The following is a 7,031-nucleotide window of genomic DNA, read 5'->3' on the forward strand; positions in this document are numbered from 1 at the left end:
TGGATTAATTATCATCAAGTGTCTCTTCCCTCTGGCTCTTACAATGTTTCTGCCCCATCCTCATCAATGTTACCTAAGCCTCAAATGTAGAGGTTTCATTGTATATGTATCACTTAGGGCTGGCAACTTTCAGTCAACTATTCTGTTTTTCAGCTGCAAACTAGCTCTTATGGTGCCAGAAGGTACTATGGACACCATCAACAGAGAGAACCACCCAATGATCCGACCCTGCTGTAAAACCTATTCACCACACTGATGACCATCCCAGAAAATTATATCCATTTGTGCAATAGTGGCATTTTTTTTTTCTATGTGGAATGATTGATCTTGAGCCTGTGTGGGGCAAGCTATCCCCAGACCTCACCAGATCCATATTTTTTTGACCCCAATTCTTACACAGCCAAGACCAGAGAACCAAAAACACACCTTTGCAGGAGGAGAATAGTGAAACTTTTGTCTTGTTGATAAACAATGTCTAATTGAAATTAAGGCCCATTTAATAGGAGGGAATCAATGCATGGTACCATAAATATGGCCAAGAACACATGGCTGGGGAAATCATAGATCTGAGAGAAGAATCTACTACTGTCACTTTCCTAGAACAATGTTATTTCTTACTGTATTCTGAATGTGCATCCCTACATTTACAAAAGGTAGCTTCTTCTTGCAACTATTCTCTTTTTAACTTTTTGGCACAAGAAGATGCTGCACATATTTTGGGCAGATCTTCCCATTTCCAATAACCTGATCAAAAATCCCTTACAACCCAGTGGGCCTTAAGGAGAATGACAGAGTATATGGGCTTCATTGAGTTGGGGAGGGGGGTTGGCCTGTGTGAGGGTGTTGGTGGGGATGGGGGTATAAAGATGATTAAGACTGTATGAGCTGTTCTGCATGGAATACACAAAAAAATTAAACAAAAAATTCCTTACATGTGTGTGCCTGTAGGCTAATCTCTTAGTTGATTCCAGATCCAGCCATGTTGAAAAACAAGATTTATCATAGAAAGGTTTAGGATCATTTCCTATCTGGTTTTATTATTCCAGGACTTGCATTTTTCTTGTGGGTTTTAATATTCTGCAGAAAAATTACATTCAGCATGCAAATACTATAATGCTTGACATTTACAGGAGGAGATCTACTCTGAACTTCTTACAGCAGTGAGGTTTGGCATGGGTCCTGTTTGATTAGAAAGACCATATTCATCATTTGGATTTAATTTTTGTTTTAACATACACGTCAGAAGAACTCTGGCCAACTGGTTTACTCTATAATGAAAACAAACATACAAGAATGCTTTTAAATGTGATTTTGTCTCTTTATGGGGTGGAAGAAAATGTGGACACGCTTTAAATAAATGTGACTAATTTATTAATGGAATGAAATAATGATTCATTAACTGTCTGAAAATGGAGCAACACGAACATTAGTTATTTCTAACTCAGAACAAATTCTATTGTGACAAATCATAGTCCTCTGAGTCATCATACACAAAGTGATGCTGTGACCATTGACCAGTTCTCCAAATTCTTCAGAAGTCTGAAAACATCACTGAAAAAAGAGTTCCCACTCCTTAAGAACTTATTTTACATTATCCCCTAAAAAGGATTCAGTAAAATATTGAAAACATCCCTTATCACATCTCTGCCCTTTGTCATTTCTGCAGCTCCCTGTGGGAACAATATGAATTTAGAATCTCGCGTACTCATCTCCAATTGAGATAGAAGAGCTAAATTTAAGTTTTAATTGAATGATACTAGGCAACCACTTTCATGTAGAAGAAATAGGCAAAATCTTTTCAGATAATCTGTACATTCCAAGTATAGGACTACAGTGATTCTATTTCATATTTTAGTATATTAGCTTATCATTCACAATAAAGAGTTTCCTGTTCACCTTTCCATGCAGGTTTGCCACTATATTTGCTCTCCAACATTCTTCTCTCAGAGCATCATCTTCTGTTCTCCATTCTCCTTCCCCAGACTGTCCACCTTTGCTTTCATATCACATGGATTTGACTTATCTCTCCATTACCCTCTTCTCACAAGATCTCTTACCAACTCCTCATGATTCCTCTTGGAACTATAACTCTAATAACTTTTTGTATTTTTTTCCCTTTTTAATGTGTATGAATGGAATGCCTGCATGTAGGTAGGTGTATCCATGTTGCACAATGCCAGTGGTGGTCAGAAGAGGGAATCGGATCCCCTGGAACTGGAATTACAAATGGTTGTTAGCTGCCATGTAGGTGCCAGGAATCAAACTCAGGTCCTCTGTAAGGCAGTCAGTGCTCTTAACCGCTGAACAATCTCTCCATTCCCAGCTTTTGCAGTTTTAATATATATTTTTATTAGTTCTTTGAGAATTTCATACAGTGTACTTTGATCATATTCAGTCCCCTCCACATATGTACAGTCCCCATACCTACCTGCCAACGTTGTATACTTTTTTTTTGTTTGACTTTTTTTTGTTTGATTATGTTTCTGTATTTTAAAAAAGCTGAGTCCAATTTATGTTGTCTGTAAACTCTTTGGAGTGTGTCCATCCACTGGAGCATGATTAATTTACCAGGTGCCAGACTCTTAAAGAAGACTGGATCATCCTCTCCCAGTTGATATCAACTGCCAACAGCTCCTCAGCTCTGGGTGGGACAGATTTCTCACCTCCCCCATTAATGCTGGGATTTTTGAGCACCTGTTGAGTTTGATTTTGAGTGCCTGTTGTGCAATCTGTCATAACCAGTTATGTCAGTTCACATGTGCATCTGACCTGCTGTGTCCAGAAAACAATGCTTCCTTATAGTCATCGAGCACCTCTGACTCTTACAATCTATCTGCCTTCTCTTCCATAATGGTCCCTGAAACTTGAGAGGAGAGGGTGCTTGCTATAGGATATATAGTTCTTTGGATATAAGACCAAAATCGCTTAATTGAAAATTAAGGCATGGAACTAAAAAGAGAATTCTCAAATGAATAAATATGAATGTATGAGAAACATATTAAAAAGTGTTCCACATCCTTAACCATAACAGAAATTCAAATTAAACTACTTTGAGGTTTCATCTCACTTCAGTCAAAAGGCTAAGGTTAACAAAACAAATGTGAACAAATGGTGTGGGTGTGGGGAAGGAGGAACTTATTCACTACTAATGGGAGTGCAACCTATTACAACCACTATGGACTCAGTGTGGAAAATGCTCAATATCTTTGTGTACTTTTTGTCACATTCTTATCTGTGGTTAATATCATTACCAGAATAGCATTTCACCCTATCTAGGTTTGCATTTTCAAATTATAATATATTCATATTGGCAAAATAAGTTGCTTTTAACAATGTGTATACACCTTCCCTTAATTAAAAACATGTCATCCCTTAAAGGGCAAAAATGGAACTCATAGCTCAAAAACGTCAAGTCCTAAAAGCACCAGACTTAAAAAATGATAACTCCATTTAATCCCAGAACTTGGGAGGCAAAGGCAGGAAGATCTCCATGAGTTCAAGTCCAGCCTGGTCTACATAGTGAGTTCCAGGACAGCTGGGCCTAGTGAGAGACCCTGTCTCAAAAATGCCAAAAAAAAAAAAAAAGATAACTCCGTTGTTCAAATTTCTTGGAACTGTTTTCTCAAGTGTGTTTTAGTTTCTAAAATTCTAATTTATTATTACGTATGTATATGATGTGTGGGTAGGGAAGTTGATGGCACTGTGAGCATGTGGCAGTCAGAAGACAATTCTATGGAGTCCATTCTCTCCTTTCACATTTATATGGTTTCTGGGGATTAAGCTGAGATCTAGCTTGCCAGGGAAATGTGTTACCCACTGAGCCATCTTGCCAGTCTGTCAATAATGCTTTCTTTTTATTCAGTTTCTTCATATTTCATACAGAATTTCTTAATCAATCATAATCATCATTTTTACTTCCATGCTTACTGGCACCCTCCTACACCACCCCTAGGAATTCATACATTCTGTCATTCATGTTAAGTCCTATTGTGTCAAGTTAGTGTCCCCAGATATCACTCAGTGCAAGTTCATCTACTGAAGTCTATCAGCTTATCTAGAGTTTCTCACTTTAGGAAGATCAGCTTTTCCTCACTTAGTTGAGGTTGTTGCCAATGTTTCTTCATCAAGATTGGGATTTGCTGTCCATTTCCCCAATTCTATGCTGGGTTTTTCCTTAAGCTTGTATGGGACTTGTGTATACTGACAATATTGCTGTATATTCAAATGAGCAGAGTCCCAGGAACTTGTAGGATTTTATTTCCATATGGTCGAGCACCTCCTCCCTGGCTCTTACAACCTTTATGCCCCCTCTTCCACAATGTTTCCTGAGCCCTGGGTGACTGAAGTTTAATATAGGAGGTCTGTCCAAGAACCAGCAATCTGCATACTCTTAATCTTTACACTTTGGACATTTGAGGCCTTCTGTGTTTCTGGCACTCTGTTGCATGAGGGCGCTTCATTAATGAGAACTGAGAGATTCATTAGTGACTTCTTTACCCTTGTTCTATGTTCTGTGAGCCTTAGGTGTAGAGGTTGCAATATAGATGTATCATGTATGCTTGGGCAATTCATACACCATATCTATGTGTGACCAGTTGTGGTACTTGGTAATAGTCTCCATCTGGTGCGAAAGAATCTTTTTTGATGATTGCTGACTGGGATATTTGTCTTTAAATATAAAGACACATTTTGCACCTAGTAAGAAATTACATTAGTCTAGAGATGTGAGAGTCTTGGCGTTTTCTCTAAGATCTATGACCTCTCCAGCCCTGTGTATTTGGTTATGTTTACAGTACCACACTTGAGTTTCCTCCCATTGAATGGGCTTTTATTCCAGTTGGGTAGATGTTGATTGCCCCCAAGACAATAATGCTTTTAATTAGTGCATGTGCATATGATTGTGTTTATGTGTGTATTTTCATGAGTAGTTTCACCATTATCTTCTGCAAGTCTAAAGCTGATCAACTTCTAAATCTGAGGGTCATATTTGAGGTATATATTTTTCTCTAATGAAATACAATAACATGCAGTAGAACTAAATTCAGTTTCAAAGCTATGAAATTATTGTATCTTATATAATACTCAAAAGTTTGTACATTGATGAAACTATTCCTTGGATTGTATTTATTGCTATTTATTCCTCAGGAAAATTTTACCCATATTTGGAAATCAGTTTATATTTGTTTATCTATTTATTTAATTTAATTGTTTATGAGAAGGTGCTTTATTCTGGTAAGAAGAAGCATTTAGTGCAAAGTATGTTCTTCTGGGTTGGAGACAGACATTTTCTCTCTGGAAACAGCCAGAGGAAATTACTTGTATTGCAAATCTGCTGTATACTGGGAAATTTCACTTTGTAATTAATACCATATAGGGACACCAAAGCAGTTGGAAGATAATTTATAATGGAATAAAATAAGTGCACATTCAAATCTTAACTTTTCCATGCAGTAGGTGTGTCTTCCTACTCCTCCTCCTTCTCCTTCTCTTTCTCCTCCTTCTTCTTTCTTCCTTCTTCCTTCCTCCTTCCTCCTCCTCCTCCTCTTCCTCCTCCTCTTCCTCCTTCTTTTTGTAAATTACCTCATGCTTCTGGAATATAGATTCTTCATTAAATAGAATTCAATAATTATATCAGGACTTTAAAATGGCTCAATGAGGGCCTGGAGAGACGACTCAGTGGTTAAGAGCACTGGCTGCTCTTGCAGAGAACCTGGGTTTGGTACTGCGCACCCACATGGAGGCTAACCAACATCCACAATTCTGGTTCCAGGGGATCCAATGACCTCTTCTGGCCTCTAGAAGTACTGCATACACATGGTGCACTTACATACATGCAGGCAAAACACATCAAATAAAAAATGTTAAAATTAAAAAATTAAAAATAATTGCTCAGCAGGAAGCTGAAGACTTGCTACCAAGCCTGAAGTCTTGAGTTTCATCTCTGGAATCCCTATATTACAAAACCAGAATTGATTTCCACAAGTTGTCTTCTGACCTCCACATGCACTTTGATACAAATGTGCTGTCCCCATTTCCCCAGTCTATACTGAATTTTTGTCTGGTTTGGGTTTTCATTGGTCTTGTGCTTGCTGATACCATTGCTGTAAGCTCAGATGAACAAGTTGCCAGCCACTTGGAAAACCCTGTTTCCTTCTGGTCATCCAGCACCACTAGGTCTTATATTCTTTCTACCTCCTTTTCCACAGTGGTCCTTAAGCCCTATGTGGATGAGATTTAATATGAGTCCTATCCAAGAGCATGCACTCTGCAGAATTTTATTCTCTACATTTTGGCCAGTTGTGGCTTTCTGTGTTGATCATCATCTTTTGATTGAGCAAGCTTTGCTGGTGAATTGAGAGATGCATTAATATTCTCCCTTCCCCCTGTTCTATTATATTCTCAGAGCCTAGGTATAGAGACTGCTATGAATATGTGTCACTAAAGGCTGAGCAGCTCATAGACACTTTTTCTCTGACCATGACCAATTGTGGAAATTTGTAATAATCTCCATCTTTTGCAAAAGGAAGTTTCATAGATGAAAGATGAGAGGTATACTTGATTGTAAATATAAGAATCTATATTCAGCATACAGTAATAAATTACATGTCTAGGGATATTCTAGGTAGATTTAACTACTTTTACAGTACCACACATGGGTTCTCTCCCATTGAATGTCCCTTATGTCCAATTAGATAGCTGTTGATTGCTCCCAAGATAGAAGTGCCGCTACATCACCAATTGTGATAGTTGGCTGTTCCCATAATTGCTGTGTTTATTAGGCTTTACAGCTGGAGTTTAATCATCGATAGTTTTTATCCCTTAGAAGCCTGCATAGTATCCTGTAGTACTATGAGAGCTAGTCTTCAGCAAGGAGGATTCTAGGTCAGTTCCAGCTCCATTGATTCAAGTCCTATATCTGAAGTATGTCAGCAATAGGGCCTTAACTTCAAGTTCTGGGAGCATCCTTGCCTGCATCTCACTCTGTCTATTGTTGGCTGAGGAAGTTTCATTTTGCCTGTTTTTCCCATTGA

General features: G+C 38.2%; 1 non-coding gene across 1 annotated transcript; it reads right to left on the minus strand.

The window, feature by feature from the left end:
• Positions 1 to 308: 308 nt before the first annotated feature.
• LOC115071560 lies at positions 309 to 439 on the minus strand. Its single transcript, XR_003850654.1, has one exon. It is a non-coding gene; the product is annotated as a small nucleolar RNA SNORA38 (small nucleolar RNA).
• Between the last annotated feature and the right edge of the window lie 6,592 nt (positions 440 to 7,031).

Source organism: Nannospalax galili, unplaced genomic scaffold, assembly GCF_000622305.1.
Source record: "Nannospalax galili isolate Female #2095 unplaced genomic scaffold, S.galili_v1.0 scaffold79, whole genome shotgun sequence".
Lineage (NCBI taxonomy): Eukaryota > Metazoa > Chordata > Mammalia > Rodentia > Spalacidae > Nannospalax > Nannospalax galili.